This window comes from Mugil cephalus, chromosome 15, assembly GCF_022458985.1.
Source record: "Mugil cephalus isolate CIBA_MC_2020 chromosome 15, CIBA_Mcephalus_1.1, whole genome shotgun sequence".
Classification (NCBI taxonomy): domain Eukaryota; kingdom Metazoa; phylum Chordata; class Actinopteri; order Mugiliformes; family Mugilidae; genus Mugil; species Mugil cephalus.
In genome coordinates this window covers 22190774-22210367 of record NC_061784.1, presented here as the reverse complement: position 1 = coordinate 22210367, position 19594 = coordinate 22190774, and the positions used below count along the sequence as shown (strand labels likewise).

The 19594-nt window shown below is 42.0% G+C and overlaps 1 long non-coding RNA gene across 1 annotated transcript; it reads left to right on the top strand.

The window, feature by feature from the left end:
• Nucleotides 1–17950: 17950 nt before the first annotated feature.
• On the top strand, nucleotides 17951–19228 carry LOC125021231. The gene is made up of 3 exons (XR_007114316.1): nucleotides 17951–18088; nucleotides 18587–18752; nucleotides 18916–19228. It is a non-coding gene; the product is annotated as an uncharacterized LOC125021231 (long non-coding RNA).
• The last annotated feature ends 366 nt before the right edge of the window (nucleotides 19229–19594 follow it).

Genomic DNA, 19594 nt, shown 5'->3' with positions numbered 1-19594 from the left:
CTTTTCGCTGCCTTTCTATCCAAGGAATATTTTAGAGGAAACACACACTGAAAGTCATAGTCCAAAGTCAAAGATCTTTACAGAGAACAGTGTCACCTACTGGCTTAGCGTGAATTTATTTCAAACCATGTGAGGGTGAGCGGACTGATGCGAGGCCAGATATGCGCTGTTTGCATCCACGTCGCTCGTGGCCGAATTAACCCACATTAGGAGCCACGGCGCACAACACCGTCAGTTTCAGCACACTGCTAAATGCCAAACAGGAAGTGGATCATCGGCGATATTAAACTCGATCTATCTCACAGACCTTTAAAGCTATACTTTACTTACTGGACCTCACACTTTGAGGCTTTAAGGAAACATACGCCGTCTGTTTAATCACACACACACACAATCTGGAGCTGTTTGGATACCTCACGGTTTAATGGCGCCCCGGGGCGGTTTTTGCTTTGCCTGGTTAGTAATCCAGTGTTGTCGTTCAATAGCTTCTTCTTCATTTATCAGCCGCAGTCATAGAGCAGCATATCACTTAAGGACGCCAAATAAAATAAATCTTAATTTGTTGAGCAAAGGGGAAAATAAAAACGTAACTGGTGAAAACGAGATGATCACTCCACTTCACCAAAGAAGATTGTGATCGCACAACAAAATCAACATGCGGTATTTGATATTTGGCAAAAAAAAACTAAACAAAAAGCTTCTGGGCTCCATTCCTGCAATGATTTACAGATTGAAAACCCGGTTTTGTTTCCATCAATTGGTTAAAATGATCTCTTTGTTTTTTCCTTTTTAGTAAAACACCATATTTCAGTTTCTCTGGCACGATTTTTTATTTTTTACTCCCCTTCCTTTCCTTATCGTTCCCCTTTTTTGGATCGCACGCGGTATGAACGCCAAAACTGTTTGCATGACGAGGCAGATAGGGGAAGATCCTGATCAGAGTTGCAGAGCATGATATTAAATTGCCCCTCTCAATGGTTCGCCTCTTTCACCGCTCTGTGCGTGTGTCTTCGACCCATTGATTCTTGCCCGCCCAATAACAAGACACAGTTTAGTCTCTCTCTCTCTCACAAACACACACACAAACGTATGCGGTGTCAAGGTTTTACCAAGTATCAAGCGCCTTGCATCATCGAGCACTAGGGGCGAGGCAGCTTGTCCCCCTGTGCAGCAGACTGGAAGGCTGGAATCCCAAAGGTCAGCTGTTCTATGCATAAACAGACATGAACCACTGGCCCGGATGTTTTCGGCAGCACGCGACGCAGCTCGCAGCCAGATAAGCACAAATCAAAAACAGCGCCAGTCAGAACCTTTAAGCCTTTGAGCACCATCTGGTTCTGAGCCTATCCAGGAGGAGCAAATCCCAGCAGGTTAGGGAGGGCAGGAGGATAAACAAGGAAAGGAGACATGAAGGAGCGCGGGGAATGTTTGGATGGAGGAGGAAAAAAAAATTAGCACTAGAAGAGAAAAATAGCTGCTTCGGTGTGGATGCTGGTGATGTTTACAACAGGAGACCAAAAAGTAAATTAATGCTTATAAACTAGTACAAGTTACCTACTTATTTACTTCCATTAAATCACAGAAGCTTTAAAACATTTCTAGAATAACAAGAAAAGCACTTAGAAAAAACGTGCTATGCAGTACATGTCAAAGCATTTGTAAACTGTAAAAGATTCAGTCCTGGTGGTGAAATAACACATATGATTTGTGGACCTTTACTTCAAACTGTGATTTTCTCGGTCGCGCTCTCAATGCGAAGCCGGAGGGATCAGAATGTACAGTTTGAGGCCTTCAGAATCTGCCGCTCCGTTCTTTGCAGACGATGTGGTTTTGTTGGTTTTTATGAGGCCACGACCTTCACCATGAACCGGAGCTGTTTGCAGTCCAGTGTGAAGCGGCCTGGATGACGGTCTTCGCCTCCTCTGAGACCGATGATTTCGATTTCCTCTGGATCGGGAGTGAGGAGTGAGCTGCTGCCCCAGGTGAAGTGACTTGAGGGTCTTTTTTTTTCATTAGTGAAGGAAACATCAAGCGTGAGACTGTTGAGCAGAATGGTACGGCATCAGCAGTAATGTGGAATGGGTGTTAAACTATTATGTTTCCCAGTGCTGACGCAAACCGTAGTAACCAGACCGAAAAGCAAAGCAGATTTTCAGTGCCAGTAATTTTTTATTTACCAGCCCCTTAGCTCCTTTTTTTTCCTCCCAGAACTTTATTGTAAATTTTTTAGATAAATATATATCAAAAAGTCCCACATGCCGACGCTATACGTGACGTCACGTCAGTGTTTCACCTTCAAAATGCAACCTGCAACAAGGGAGGTAACAGCTGGAATTTGATTAAACATCTGACAACGCACAGCATTTTTTAAAAGCTGAGAAATGAACCAGCTTCGATAACCAGAGCCCACGCCACTGTTTTTATTAGTTATGACAGTTTGTTGTGAATTTTATTTTATTTTGGTTCATTTATTCCTTAGTCTCAGTTGTATTTATAGTGTTTAAATTAATGTTCTGTCAACAAAGTTGACATCATCTGCAAAAGTAAACTGACTTTACTTACGAATTAATCAAGACGACTCTTGTTTGATCTACGGGATGAAATGAAGCAAAAAGTTGCTCTATTTTTTTTCTAAGTAGAATTAGCACCGTATGTTTATCAGTGCATGGCCGACTTACAGCTAAAACCCTTTGCTAACTATGTTAGCTAACAGCTGACCGGTGTTAGCTCCATAAGCTAACGTTATGTAGAGGGAAAAACTCATGTCTGCTCACTTTAAATTAGTCATTTGCAAACGTTGGCTTGAATTTAAATTTGAATCAAGTGTTTTAAAACAACTTGCTGATATTAGTTTTACCTAAAAGACTATTGAAGCCACTGTTGTTAATTCCAAATTACATCAAGAGTCTCCAGTTATTTTACTTATTCATTTCTACAACAATATAAAACCTGAAAGACTGCAGTAATTAACCAACTATATCACCAACATTAACTTCATTCTTCCACTTTCTTCTTTCACGGAGCTGGTTGGTTGGTGGGATTTACCCAGAATTCATTGCAGTTAGAGCCACACGAACTTTGTAACTGTACAAAACATTGCTCATCTGTAGTGGTCCCTCCTGAAACGTTTGAGGATAAACAATAAACTTAATTATTCATGCAGATTTGTCTGAGAATGACTCTGCTGATAATCAGTTTACACAGAACTCAAGGAAGCAGATGGAAGCCACAGACTTGTCCTTCTTTATAGCCTCAGTGGTATTTTATTTTTTCACAGAGGCAAAGTGTACCAGACAAAATCGTGGAACAACACCAGACAAACATCTGGGGTAAAGCTTAAATAGCCTTGGTGTGTGTGTGTGTGTGTGTGTGTTACTCACCGACGTGTGCGATAAATGATACGTTGATGTGTGTATTCTGGAAAGACATTTGATTGCTCAATTTTACTCTGGCAATAGATTCATTAGGACAGATGTTTCTTCATCACATTTGGTCCTAAGCCCGGGAATTCTTTCTTGTTTTTCTCGAGGTCACCCTGGGTAACTAGTGTGCTGCCTTGCAACCTGTTTATTATATGCGCAGTCTGTTTATTTATTTATGAATCTATAGGTGTATGGGATTTCTGTAGCAGCATACAGTTGTCAAGCTAAAGTGCCCTCTTTTGGAATTTATAATTAATTATTCTGTTCTCCAACTGAATTAGTGGATTTAAGTACAAACATTTCTTCACAAAGGGTCAAAAAGGGATAAACATACACACATCATGCATAGCAAATGTTCACAAAAGAAAGAAATCTTAGTATTTAACTTAGTGTCATTGCACTTCACTGACAATCTTTGATTCGCAGAGCGCATTAATTGGCCTTTACTCTGTAAAGTTGACCACCTTGGTCGCCATTGACTCCCCGTCTATGACACATCAGGGTTTTCCTTTTCAAAACGCTATGAATCCGTCGTCCACGCTGCTGCAGGATTTCCAGCTCAGGCCGTTTTAATGAAAGAATGTGCTGTTAAAAATGTCCTCTCCTGTCCTTCTCCACTCCAGAGATTTGCAAAAAAAAAAAAAAAAAATGTCATAAAAGTTGTCATTATCGACGTATCTCATAAATGCTGTGGATTCATCCAGCTGCAGGAAAAAAGAGGCACCAAGCTTTTCAACTACTTGCTCGATAATATTTGTTCCCATTTTATCAACTTTGTGGCAAATGGTGTCAATGGGCAAAGGGCATTTTTGTCCAACGTCGTCTCCGCAGACAAAACACAACGCAATGGGTCAAAGCTTTGCCTATGAAGGATGATTTTCTAAAGGCAGTGGTGAATAAGGTGAATAAGGCCCATTGACCATGTAGCATGTGCCAGGTTGGGTCAAACCATCCTGGTATGAGGGACGTAGGGGGCTGGATAACTTTCAGCTGAAATATTTATTAAGTAACTGTTTTGAAATATACACATACCCCTTTTGGGAACCACTGATTCAGACTACATCACTTGGTCTGGGACCAAAGTGCAGAAAAACACTTGGGAGCAAATAGCGCTGAGCTCTGACGCTCCAGTGACTTGACTTTCACCTTGCACTGTTCGTTTCTAGCACTGCAAAGGGAATTGTGCGCAGTGGCAAAATAACAATTGTTTCTTTAAAGTCTAAGCAAACAAATCACCCCCAGGCAACAACTCCTGAAGAAACAAGAACCAGAACGTCAGCAATGTAAGAGTTTGCTGTACTTACATGGTTTTGAATTCTGTTAGTGCAGCGAAAAAAATAAATAGTTTATTTACCGAGCTCTCCCTGTGACACATGCTTACTAATGTAGTTACAGTGCACTGAAAAAGTGTTCATACCCTTTGAACTTTTTCACATTTTGTGACCTTGCAATCACAAACTTGAATGGATTTAGTTGAGATTTTAAATGACAGACCAACAAAAAGTAGCACATACTTGTGAAGTGGAATGAATCCCAGCATCTGTGGCAGGACTTGAAAATTGCTGTTCACAAACGCTCTCCGTCCAATCTGGCCGAGCTCGAGCTATTCTGCAAAGAAGAATGGGCAAAAAAATTCAGTGTCTACGTGTGCAGAGCTGGTGGAGACATACCCCAAAAGACTTGCCGCTGTAATTGGAAGGAATACAAATGCACACCACATTTTTCTCATTTTCATTTGCGTAGAATTTTGAAGACTATGTATCATTTCACAATTATGTGCTACTTTGTGTTGATCGATCACATAAAATCTCAATAAAAAACATTCAAGTTTGTGGTTGTAGGTCCTAATGACTACTTTTTCATTGTAAATTAAGCTGGAAAACATAGTTGAGCTTTCTATTCCGTTTGTTAAATGCAGGGTACAATAAAGTTTTTCTGAGATTAATTCAGCGTTTTAGCGAATTCAGTCCAACAAGGGGGTTTTAACAGTTGCCTCTGTTCCGTCACTGCCTCGTTGAAGGGCTCCATTACACCACGTTAATCATTAGTGCACACTCACCAATTGGTGCTAAATGAAGTGCAAAGATCACTCCCTGCACCTCGGAGGACATTACCTGCAGAGGTCAGACGCCACAGGAAACTGGACACAGATGTCTGACCACTACATGGACATTTCAAGTTTTGATATGGCTGGAATGGGTTATACAATCACAGCATTAGTTTCACTCAATCTCTATCCAAGAAGTTTAAATAGTGCCACCTTGGTTTGTGTTTTTCCCTTGACCAGATATTTGTCCTGCTGGAGCCCGAACTCAAACGTCCCCGTTGGTTTTTCATTGGCTCAAACTCTCGCTCGCTTTTTACTTAAACTTGAGTAATTTAGTTTCGCTCCATTTGTTGTTCTAGTAGCAACAGTGATCTATGGAGGATGATTGTTCTGTTGACAGTGCGTGTATGGCCAGCGATTTCAATGATTCTCCGAGGACCTATAATGCCGTTCTAATTACCGATCGGAGCGTCTGAGGGAATTACTTTGCTTATGCGAGGCGTTCATCATGCTTCCTTGTGCCTGTGGGCTGCGCAGCTCCAGTGCTTGATAAATTGAACACTTGGAATAGTGGATTCTAGCCCTGAATAAAGATAAGACATATGTTGGCACAGTCAGGTGCATCTGTAAGCTCAACCATGCTACCCGATCCAATTTCTCATTGTGAAGTAATATCCTTCAAAGGAAAGTCCTACAAACTTTTAGAGTCTTCAGTATTTACGTTTAGATGCAGTTTTTTCAAGGTGTTAAAGCACGTAAATGAACTTATAATGTATAATAGACATTTTTCATATAGATTTATACAAAAAAATACACTGATCAGGCATAACATTATGACCACCTTAGTGGTGGACATGGACCTTCTGAAGGTGTCCTGTGGTGTCTGTCAACAGGATGTTGGTGGGGGCCATCCCACAAATACTTGATCGGTTTGGGATCTAGTGAGTTTGGAGGCCAGGTCAAGACCTTGTGCTGTTGTCCACACAAATGCCTGGTCCAAACGTTTCTGAGATACGCAATATTATTTATTTCTCCTTTCAGTGGGTTTAATTTTGTGGCTGATCAGTGTATATACATGCATTCTCTCTACTACGTAGGTCTTCAACAGGGGGCACTGCAGGGGGGGTCAGAAAATCTTTGATTAGAAATGTTTTTGTGTATCTTTCAAATTTTGCCCCACGATTTTCCCCGCACTTTCAGCACTTCACTCATTCAGCGACACAAGAGCTGTCTCAACAGCGCACCACTTTACACAGACCCCCACACTACCCGAGGCCTATCAATCTCAGCCCCCTTTACACAGTAGACCCCACCCCTATCGATGCTGAGCCAATCACGAGGATGCATATTACACTGACTCGGTCAGGTTACCCGCAACTGGCCAAGAGCCTGTTCAGTCCCTACGTGAGATCCCAGACGCTTGTTGCAATATTAGCAAAAGAGAAGCTAACAGTGCAGCTAGCTCCCATGAGGCCAAAATGGATTGCTTTGTTTGCATATAGTGTGCAGTATGTGCACATTTGCACATACTGCACAAAAAAAATAATATTTAAATCAGTGCATTTGAATAGCTGAATATTGAATGCAAAACTATAATAATAATAATGTATATTTATAAATAGCACTTCAACATCTGTTCTCCATCCAGTTCTCCATCAGTTTGGGGTCCTTGGTCTGAAAAACATTGAAGACTCCTGCTCTACTACAACTACACACACCACCAGTCAGACGTTTGCACTTTCTCGCTGAATTGAACGAGCTGAGCTGTGTCCAAACTTTTGACTGGTAGTGTACATCAGAGTTGTATTTGTTCCGAACACAAAGCTGACATTTCCTGTTGCTTGACATTAAAGGTACACACCTGCCAAAAAAGAAGGGAAAAAAGAAAGAAATGTGATGACATTTACTTTTAGGAGCATAAGGGAGAATGTTAAAAGTGACTGCAGTGAGCTGTTTGGTGAGGAGTCGCAAGTGACAGGTTGTTCCTGAAGTCTGTGCAAAATGGCAAGGACGAGGAAAAAAAACCCCTAGACTACGTGTGCTTGATAAACTGGTATGTGTGCGTCTCTATGAATGTGTTTTATTTCCGTGGAGTGACTGTGCACACAGATAAAACCGGCAAAGGATCCAAATCATTTTCGCTTTCGTACATTTTCGCATTCAGCGGCATGTCCTTGTTTCGCGCTCTCAAATATTTGCACGGGCAGGCCTGTGACCGCCGTCGTCTCAGTGCGCGTTTATCCAGCGGTGTGTGCTCACCCACTTGTGGCGCCCTCTGCACAACCAGTCAACAAGCAGCCGCTCTCGCTGCACCCTCCATTTCACTATTCAGGTCAGCTGTCCTCCCAACCTGCCGGCGCTGCCCATGCAGCAAATAGGACCTGACGTCGGTAAGCAGTCCTCCCCGCACTACGTGCAGGTGGCCCTGCAATCAGCTGTCACGGCCTTTAAATGGGACTGACTGTTTCAGCACTTTAAAACAAACAGGGGAACAGAATTTCAATTGCCTTTTTATACCTAGATATGGTTAGGGATAACAATCCTGCTTTCTTTTATTATCATCACCCTCGGTTTTTATCGTGTCTTGTTGAATGCGTGCGCATAAAACTGACAGGTTATAAATGTCAAGTCTAGTCGTTCACAGTGCACCGCAAACCGATGCTCTCTCATGCTTGTGGGGATCAAGCATGATCAAAAAGTACGTATCAGACAGGATGCGGTGACACTTTGAGTCACTCACCAGCATCTTTGGAGCGCAGTCTACGCTGCATCACGTTAGATTGATCCCAGTCAGTGACGCGCCCAGTTTACTTTCCTGGACACAGCAGCGTTCTGCCTGTGGCCAACCTGGTTCCACCTCTTTTTAAATGGTTGTCGACTTGTTGCCGACTCTTCGCGTGTGAGTTATCACCCGGGATGTGCTAATTGTGCGAATCACTGTTCCACTTACCGTGGAGGAAATAATCCGTAGTCTTGACGAGTATTTCTTCCCCTCTTCTTCCCCTTTCTCGCTAACGATGGGAATCTTTTAAAAGGTGAAGCTCTATGAAATGGTGAAACAGTCGTAACCCCCCCTCCTCCTTTTTTAAGAAAAGCTTCAACGCCTTAATTATCACGTAATGCTGTCGATCACCTACTCACCTGGAAAGTTAATTAGTTACTTGGGTTTTTCCCAAATGCAAAGGCTCCAATTAACAATGCTCAGCCATGCACTGACTTTTATTCCTTTGCGTGCTGCTCTGTAGAGAAACAGAAGGAGCAGAAATGTCTGAGAGACATGGAAGTGGAGTTCATAGACTCCCTTGCATAAATGCTCAAGAATATTAAACAATGAATTGAGTTTCGACATGTGGCAACTGTCCTGATCAAGCAATATGGACTTAACAAGGCAAAAGCGTTTGAGCTGAAGAAAATGTGAAATATCAACGAGAGACGAGGCTTAAAGTCTCACTAATGAGCGGTTGGAGTTTCTTTTCGTTACGCTTTCGCAACAGTTTGTCTTGGATTTTAAGTGGCCTTCGTCAAAAGGGGGCGTTGACAGCAGCCGCGGCGGTTTTTAATTATGTTGTCAGCTTTCCTTTAAAGCCTGCAGCTCACTGACTGCAGCTCATTCAATCTTTTGCTGGACGAGATTGTCGAGACAGCTGTGGGCCGCCAGGTTTGTAATTTTCAGTTAAACCTCTAAGGTGACGCTCAAACACCTTTTATATCAGAAACCCATTCCACATTTTCTATTTGTAATCTGATTTCATGCATGTACAGTTCACCTAATGAAAGTGAGTTAGACTTTATATTTAGACTTTTAGGTGGAAAAAAAAGATGTCCTGTTCTCATTTTCATAGCACTCCAGCGTAGTCATTATCAGCTGTGACGGTGAAGTGACACGCTATGCTGGTGTAAAGCTGTAGCTCACATGTACGTTCAGGTCCAAACAAGAGTTACACACACAAAAAGTTATTTTCCTTTTCTTTTATTCCCGTTCTTTTTGTACAGATTCGCTGCCATGAGTGATGCTGTTCCAGAGGCCTTTTTTTTTTTTTTTCCATTTTCCATCCATAATATTTGCTTTTGTGAAGAATTACATGCCTTACATGCTGCTGTGAGCAGCTGGTCTCTGCCAGGAAAGAAAACGCACACGTACAGATTCATGTGCGTGCAAGACAGACACAAACTCACCATGACAACAGTATCTGGGCCCGACATTCTTCCATATCTATTACAGTATTTTCTGCTCTCGTTGCCTTTCAAGTCACAGCCTCGCAACACAACTTCTCCACGTTTCCACCCAGGATACGACTAGTACATGACTTACTGTGGAGCTCCATACAAAATGTACACGTCTTACAATGTACACTTAATGTGTACAAAATATTCTTTCATGTACAGTAATATCACTCTGGCCAGATCTCAGATCAAGACACAGAGTTAGGGTACCCTTCTACATGTCCCATGTAAATCATTTATCATTAAATTCATACTTGACATCCTAGTACTCCCACTCCTTCCTTTATATCTACTTTTTTTCCATTTTCATTTATTATAACTTCAGACCCTTGGCAGAGATTTGAAATGCTGTTGGTGGCACAGCTACCTTCTCCACCACCTAGATTTCTCTTTCTCTCTCAGGCTTAATGCTCTGCTCATACCTTTCCACCTCTAAGGGTAATTAAATCTTAAACCATGCACATCACTGAACTGGGTTTTCATTACAACAGACAGGACCCTGCTGGAATTAATTGTTCCAGCCAGTCACATTTCAGACACACAGTAGCCAAAGTGAGAGAAGAGAAAAGATAGTGTGGAAAGAGCTGGACAGAGAACCAAGGACACTCTGGCATAGTATTAACAATGAAGGCCCTGAACGTCTCACTATGTACCTACTTACAACTTCAACACTGAATTCACAGAATTAAGACTCACTTTCAGTACATGTAATAACAATAAAATTATTGCCTATAGAAAAAATCCCAGGGTGAAAATATGGTGATCTCCAAGAGTCAAAGAACCTCAGTATCATGAAACTCCTCATGAAGCCTGAAAACAGCAACTTGTAACTCGTTTGTCGGGGGGTAATACATGAGATGCGTGTGTGCACGTGAAGCTGTACAATTTGAGCGTGAAATTGGACCCATGACCAGTTTCTGGGTGGGTTCATAGATGCATAACACCTCAGCAAATGCATAAATCATTGAACAAGTGCAGATTAAAATGCACATTTAATGAGTAAGGTTAAGGCTATTCTTGCTTATATTAATATTGGATGCTTCCCCTGCTTCAGGGGAAGACAAAAGCCTCACGACTGTTTGCATGAGGGATGAAGATGAAGCCCGAAGTGTCAGAGGCAGCTGTGTGCTTTGATCCCTGGAGAGGGTCTGTTTCTGTCGTGCAATAGTAATATTAATAATAGTAATAACCTAACTTGGGTCTGTGTGTTGTCAATGACGACGGTTTGCTGTCTTGGAGAATTAAGGTAGTACACACCAAAGCACTTCAAGCTGTGTTTATTATTTTAGAAATAAAACCATGTACTTTTGCTCAGGTGCAATTCCACAAGTACTCACATCTCTGATTGTAAGGAGTCATGAACCCAGAGACATTTTATTTCTCCGCACAAGAAGCTGTCATTATGTGCATTGCCACCCAGTGTGTATTGTGCATACCGATTATCCTTCTGCCGTTATTCGGTGCACAACTTCTCCCAGGAGTTCTGGGCGATATGGACAATATTATATCAAAACGTGTGTATCCATTGGGAAAGGTGTGCTATGACTTTTCAAAGAGATTCTTTCAACGATGTAGGAATAAACGACAAAAAAGCTTTGGCCCATTGAAATAAATGGAGAAGCCCCCAAAAAATCCAAAATTACCTCACTCGCTTTTCTGAAAGATTACCCAGCCATGCTTTGGAGGAGAAAAATGATTGAAAGTTTGTAAGAGGCACGACAAGTGTGGCATTTTTTCTGCTATGGTTTGGTCGCATTCGCAGTTTAAGTTTTGAGAAAATTTTAGAAAGAAGCATTTTAAAAAATCTCGTTTAACATGGGAGTCTATGGCTGCACTCTAACTCGCACTCTAACTTCAGACTCTCCTCACATTTCATGAACAAAAAGTTCTCTGGTGGTTTAAAATTTTGAGGTACAGAGATGGAAACTACACAAAAACAGGAATATTTGTTGTCTTTCACATGGTGTGGGTGTGATCTTTGTATAGCCTACAGTTCGGACTCCATCCTCAACTGCGCCGAGTGCGCCCAGCACTTTTCAGCCTTTTTCCCATTCGCGTGTATGTGATAATTGGGTCCAACAGTGGCCACAATTTCCAAGTTACACGCATGGAGCAAACCTAGAATCGAAGAGGACCCTCAGCTGTCGCTCACGATGTGTTCATTTTCCCCATACAACTTCTCGTTGCTGAGATATAAGCATTTGTTCAGAGGGCAAAACCTAGGGTCCAGTCTTTGTACCTGCGTTCAGGCAGCAGCTGTTGGCTGTGGTAGCCATGGCAACAGAACCTTGACGAGCAGGCACACACACCCACGCAGTCTGCCAAAACATTATGACCCCCTCAGACCCTTCCATTCAAAGGAGTCCACCATAACATTATGACCACTTAGACAATTACAGCCACATCAGGACCTCATTAACGCAACAGTTCTGGAATTGGCAACGTAATCCCGAGTCTCACACACACCGCCAAAACATTATGACCCCCTCAGGCACTTACAGCAATAGAGGAGAGGGCTGGTCCGAGTCCAATGCCCGTCTCAGCATGCCCCATGACCCCCCACCATGAAATGTGCCCCTCCCATTCAAAGGCGACCCCCGTAACATTATGACCCCCTCAGACCATTATTGCGATAGCCGCTTATTGCAGCATTAATTGTGCTTTCTTTTTAACTTGGGTTTTAAGGGAGAACATCTATTCTAACCATCACAGATTACATTGAGGTTTACCCCTTATAAACCTGCAGAGATGTATGGGAATATTAACTGCTTGCTAACGGAAAGAACAAAAAGCTATGGGACTAGTTTTTTAGTTTCTTCATTTTCCTAATGACAACAATGCAAATGGTAAGTAGTAGTCCTTGCTGGACTCCAGGGGTGGTAGTTTCACACCAAGAGTGGGGGCCAATAAATTACTTTTGACTTTCACACTTCATTGCATTCATTATTGCTCTCCCGGGTCAATTAAAATGTACTGACAATTCCACACTCGATACAGTATACATTCAAACATACAATGCTTACAATATAATGTTGCACAATTATTCAGAGGCCTGCCTGCAATGCCGCACATGCTATTGCACAGCTGAGTGACTCAGAAGATGTGTGATCGAATAAAATCACTTTGCAGCCAGTAATACATTTAAATCAGCCTTCACCTATTTGCAGGCATGTGCATTATTCATAGCAGCTAGCATTTTGACTCTCTTTTGGAGCCAAGCCTTGGTTATGTATAGTATTTGTAGACGTGTGTATGTGTCTATTGAGGGTGTTAAAATTGCTGTTCGTCGAAAAATAAATTTGTGTTGCTGAATAGGTGCAACATTACTGGATGGTTTCCGTTTGAAATCATTACTTTGCAGCAATGCCATTGGGAACTGTATAATAAAACAAAAAATACCGCCGTGGTCTGAGACAGAGCTGTAGATACTCTGCAGAGTTCCTCCATACCAGTGATTCTCACTGATTATTCAGCAATGTACCCTCTGTGAGATACTTTTTGAACGATGTGCCCCCTCACCAGAGAAAAGTATTTTTTGGCTGAAAGAAATGCCTACATAAAACAAAGCGTTGAATTTATTAAACTGTGCAACTGTACAAAACCCATCTGTAGTGGTCTCTTCTGAAATATCTGGAGATATAAAAAAGAAATACAAACAATAACTTAAAACTTGTTAAATAATAAACTTAATCATGAATACAGATTTGTTTGCATTGTAGTCTGTGAGAATGATTCTGCTGATAATCAATTTATTTACTATTAGAAATCACATAGAAGTCAAAGTACCCGACAAACAGGACAAACATCTGGAGTAACGTTTAAATAGCCTTGGTGTGTGTGCTACATGATGATGTGTGTGATGAATGATATGATGTGTTTATTCTGGGAAGACGTTCGATTGCTGAACTTTACTCTGGCAGTGGACTCGATAGGACAGATGTGTCCACATCACATTTAGTTCTTAGCCCTGGAATTCTTTCTTGTTATTCTCGATACCAGTGCTGCTAAGGTGTTGACAGCACTTAAAATGTCCTCTCCTGTCAATCTCCAGAGATTTGCAGAAAAGTATGTGGTCACAAATGACGTCAGTATCTCACAAATGCTGTGGATTCATCCAGCTGGAGGGAAAAAGAAGTTTTTCCGTAGCTTGCTGACTTTGTTTTCATGAGGATTGCGTTAACCATGACTCCACTGTTTCCTAAAGGTAGTGGTGATTGACAGTTGAGGCCCAATGACCATGTAGCATGTGCCAGGTTGGGTCAAACCATCCTGGTATATATTTATCAAGTAACTGTTGAATTCATGTTATATCAAAATATATATTTTTAAAAAATCTCTCATGCCCCTTGGAGTGCCTCTACTACCCCCAGCGGGACACGTACCTCCATTAGAGAACCACTGGTCCACACTAAGCAAAGCAACATTTTTACAAATATGAATTCATGGACATTTAATTTACAAAGCAGACTGAGATTATCAGAAGAAACCCTGATTCATTACTCTGTAATAAGAGGCTCGCTCAATCCAAGCTGCAGCTAATTTCACTAGCGTCATGAGGAAATCAGTAAAACCTTGCTGCTGGCTCCCTCATTGAGCCCCGGACAAATCTCAGCTAATTGCTCGAAATGTCATGTCAATGGGTGAATCTATTCCAGTTTTCATTTGCAAAACATTGTCTGAGCTTCACTTACTCGGGAACTCACAAAATCAAAACCACACAGGCTGGCTGCAGATGTTTCAGAGGCTGGTGGAGAACGTGCAGCTGGAGCTGTTGAAGAGGGCGTCGTGTTAAAAAGAAGCGTTAAAATGATCATGACTCGTGTACATATACGACGCCCAAGACTTCCCAACTATAACAGTTTAAGATTTAAAGTTATAATTCTTAGGATTTGTTTCAATTTATTTGGCAGCAAAAGTTCCCACAGAGTAGATCTGCTTTAGTTGCCTTTGAAAAAACGCACACAATGATGAAGGTATGAAGCCGACTATAAATAACTTTGCAAAAACCAAGACTTGTTCATGAGGTCCACAGTGGGCTGTGACCTTTCCTCTCATATATGTTCTTGTCTGTTTAAATGTCTATAGACTCTCAGACCAAAGGCAATGAAAGATTCCATTTGATGAAATCAAACCCATGTATAGTGAGTATATATATATATGTGCTTACACAGTATGTAGACTGTCTATATGCAAAAGTTGAAGAATGTGGTAATAAAACTAGGACGAAAGATGATGAGGAATATTTCCATGATTTAGTGATTTGATTAACTACTTATTTATTTATTGCCGTCAGTGAGAAGCAGGATGCTGTTCGTTTTTTTTCCATGGTGAGTGGCAGGTTGCGGTAGAGTCATATTTCTGGCGCAGCTTCATCTACTTCCAAGGTGTGTGGAGGAGGAAGTAGCAGATGGACCAGTTTTATTAGACGGGCACATTTCTGCATCTGCATATTCAGTGTAACTAAACTACACAGCAATTCCTTTATTGCAGCATAATCATAAAAGAAAAACAATCATCCTCTCTTGGAGTCCTGAGAGTTCCATAAGAAAAACTAAAAATTTTCCTGCCTGGGTTATCTCATTCCAGATGCACACATCGTCTCCTCCTCACAGGAATTTGTACAGTATGTGTGCCTCTGGTCTTATCTGTAAACACACTTTTCTATTATTTGTTAAGACCTGGATTATGACACTCTGAGAACAATTTCATATTCTTCTGAAGTGTGTCTGGGAGACGGAAATAGTCGGTGGAAAGGCGCATGAGGGTGGAGATCAGCTAACAGCGAGAGAACCGTACCCCTGCAGGCTGGAGACCTGGATGTTAGCTGTAGCTTGGTGCATCCCTGGAGAGGTGGAGGCTCCAAAGAGGAGCTTCTTTGTCCCAACAAAGTCAAATTTGCATCGCTGCAATAGGTATTTTCCCCTCTTCAAGGTGCATGAAACATGAAGTGTCTCAGGAAGAACGGGGTTAATGTACAGTACGAAATCCGTGGCTCCTCCTCAACACCTGCTGCACACTCTAACATGCACAATGAAACACCACGAACATCTGATAGTAAATAGTATCTTTTTGGTGAAATAATGTGCCTGGTTTAAATAATACTCCAAAGTACCGGTGGCCTGAGCTAAACATAAAGTACAGAAGGCTGGTAGGTGATGAGTATTTCTCTCTTTCTTTCTTTCTTTTCAAGTGTAACGTGATCGCATCATGTTGGATCATTAAGCTCAGTTTGTTTTACTAAGTGCGGAGGACTGTGTCCGGCAAAGCAGTCAGTCAGAACTAAACGGTCACGTAACATTTGCTGACTCCGGACTTTCACGCCGAGTCAGAAAGCAGAAGCAGGCGTGTCCAGGAGGCTGTGGGGTATTAATGCAGAGGGAACCCTCAGTTTAGCATCACACCAGCTGCTTCCTCTGAAGCCCTAAAAACTGCTCCTCTACACTTCACCAGACTCCTCTTCCACCTCTGCAGGTGAGTCCATCTCCTCTTGTGCCTCTTCTCCTTCCCTCTCTACTTCTTTTGACTATTTTAATTCATCATCAACTCATCTACCTTGCTGTTACTCCTCTTCACATTCTCCTGCTGACATTTTCTCTTCTTATTTCTACATTATTCTGCGGCTGGTCACTATTAATTATTTATGGAGAAATTGTGCAAACTTGAAACCTAACTATTGTTTTGAGTGGCGAACTTTCCTGCGTCGACTTATAATTTCTTTTTTTTTCTGTGTGCAGCTCCTTATGGCGGTTCTGTGGGTACATGCAGTCTCTGTGCTGGTCTTACTGGTAACTTCATGCGAGGGCTTCCAACCTGTTGAAGGACAGCGCCTATGCGGCTCTCACCTGGTCGATGCTCTTTACCTCGTGTGTGGACCCAATGGTTTTCACTACACGCCCGCGAGCGGCGGCAGCCTTCGGCAAAGTGAGGTTACGCGCAGCGAAACAGAACGGCTTAAATTCTCCTTAAACCCCACGTCGCCCGTACATTGAGCAGCGATTTAGCGCGTGTTTCTTGTGTCTGCTAACTTTTAAACCAGCGTGATGACTTCTGACCGTCTGTCCCGTCAGGTTTCCTTCCTCTAAAGGCAGACAGAGCAGCACCAGATGACCAGATGATGGTGAGGCCAGATGTGGTGCAGCGGTGCTGTCTCAACTCCTGCAACATCTTTGACCTTCTGGAATACTGTTTGCCCGCTTAGCTTAGCTTAGCTTAGCCTAGCCCCCTACTGGCCGACTAAGTGTGCAGCCTCTCCCATGACTGATGTGATCTCTCTCTCTAAGCAAGCTGATTGTAATCTTAACGCTAACTGATAAACAGCATTATTTTTACTAGAAAATAAAGTTCTGTTAGTTGAAAAACATTTTTTTAATGATTTCTTGTGGTGTGTATCGTTCTTTTTGTCTATCAGCTGTTGGTCTCTCTCCAGGTGCGAACCATTGGCTACTCATCTGATAAACTAGTAATCCGTCTTTTATTTATATTATAAATAAAATAAAAGGAAGAGTCATTGTGGCTGTTTTTAGCTTCAACTTCATTCAGCAATGCTGTTGGTGAACCGATGCTGTCAGGACACTATCTATTCTCAAAGTATAAACCACTGCTTCAGTGGCTCCATCACAGTTAAATGAAGTAGGGCTCAGTACCTAGAGGGTGTTTTAAGACAAAGTCCAAATGTATTTTTGGGAGAAAAACTCACAGTTGTGTCTTGGTGCATCCCTGGAGGCTCCAAAGAGGAGCTTCTCTGTCCCAACACTCTGGAGCATTCAGCCCAAGTCAAAGTTGCATCGCTGCAACAGGTATCATCCCCTCTACAAGGTCCATGAAACATGAAGTGTCTCAGGGAGAACAGGGTTAGTGTACAGTACGATATCCGTGGCTCCTCCTCCATGCCTGCTGCACACTTTGACATGCACAATGAAACATAGTCTGAGTCAGAGAGTGGACAAATCTTGAAGCTTTTAGCGTCTTTGATAATAAATAGTATCTTTTTGGTGAAATAATGTGCCTGGTTTAAATAATACTCCAAAGTGCCGGTGGCCTGAGCTTAACATAAAGTACAGAAGGCTGGTAGGTGATGAGTATTTCTTTATTTATTTTATAAGTGATCACATCATGTTGGACCATTAAGCTCAGTTTGTTTTCCTAAGTGCGGAGGACTGTGTCCAGCAAAGCAGTCAGTCAGAACTAAACTGTTACGTAACATTTGCCGACTCCGGACTTTCCCGCCAAGTTATCTGATCTGTGTAAACTAGTTTGGAAAAAGCAGGCGTGTCCAGGAGGCTGTGGGGTATTAATGCAGAGGGAACCCTCAGTTTAGCATCACACCAGCTGCTTCCTCTGAAGCCCTAAAAACTGCTCCTCTACACTTCACCAGACTCCTCTTCCAACTCTGCAGGTGAGTCCATCTCCTCTTCTGCCTCTTCTCCTTCCCTCTCTACTTCTTTTCACTATTTTAATTCATCTGTCTGTCATTAAATCCTCCTTTCATCCAACACCACTACCAGGAGTTTGACCTCCTCTTTTGCTCTAACTTGTTGTTACTCCTCTTCACATTCACCTGCTGACATTTTCTCTTGTTATTTCTACATTATTCTTGCGGTTGGTCACTATTAATTATGTATGGAGTCATATTTTTTCTGGTGTTTTGTGTTTTATAACCACATGGAATTGTAATATTAATATATTATAATATTATTATGAGGTGGAGACTTTAAATGAGCCCAGTGTGGGGTATTTTTGCCTCTCCCTGCACTGTTTGATTATTATTTGTCATATTTTATGTGCATTTTTAGAAATTGTGCAAACTTGAAATCTAACAATGTAATATTTTGAGTGAATAGCTTTCCTACATCTACTTATATATATATTTATTTTATTTTATTTCTGTGTGCAGCTCCTTATGGCGGTTCTGTGGGTACATGCAGTCTCTGTGCTGGTCTTACTGGTAACTTCATGTGAGGGCCAACCCGCTGCAGGACAGCGCCTATGTGGCTCTGACCTGGTTGATGCTCTTACCTTCATGTGTGGACCCAATGGTTTTTCCAACGGCAATCGGCAAGGTGAGATTACGCACAGTGAAACAGAACGGCTTAAATTCTCTCTAAACCCCACATCACCCGTACACTGAGCAGCGATTCTTACGTGGCCCTGGCCTCGCTCTCAACCTTTGTGTCTGCTAACTTTTAAACCAGTGTGATGACTTCTGACCGTCTGTCCCATCAGGTATCTCTCCTCTAAAGCCAGACAGAACAGCACCAGGTGACCCGATGGCGTTGCCGTTAGAGGCGTTGCGGCGGTGCTGTCTTAATTCCTGCAACATCTTTGACCTTACGGATTTCTGTTTGCCTTCTTAGCTTAGTTTAGCTTAGCTTAGCTTAGCTGCCTACTGGCCAACTAATTGTGCAGCCTCTCCCATGACTGTGCTGTGATCTCTCTCTCTAAGCAAGCTGATTGTAATCCTAAAGTTAACCCATAAACAGCATTATTTTTACTGGAAAATAAAGTTCTATTAAATGAAAAACATTTTTTAAAATGATTTCTTGTGGTGTGTATCGTTCTTTTGTCTATTAGCTGCTGGTCTCTCTCCAGGTGCGAACCATTGGCTACTCATCTGATAAACTAGTAATCCGTCTTTTATTTATATTATAAATAAAATAAAAGGAAGAATTATTGTGGCTGTTTTTAGCTTTTTTTTACCAGATGATGGTGAGGCCAGATGTGGTGCAGCGGTGCTGTCTTAACCCCTGCAACATCTTTGACCTTCTGGAATACTGTTTGCCTTCTTAGCTTAGCTTAGCTTAGCTTAGCTTAGCTCCCTGCTGCAGCCTCTCCCATGACTGTGCTTTGATCTCTCTCTCTAAGCAAGCTGATTGTAATCGTAACGCAAACCCATAAACAGCAT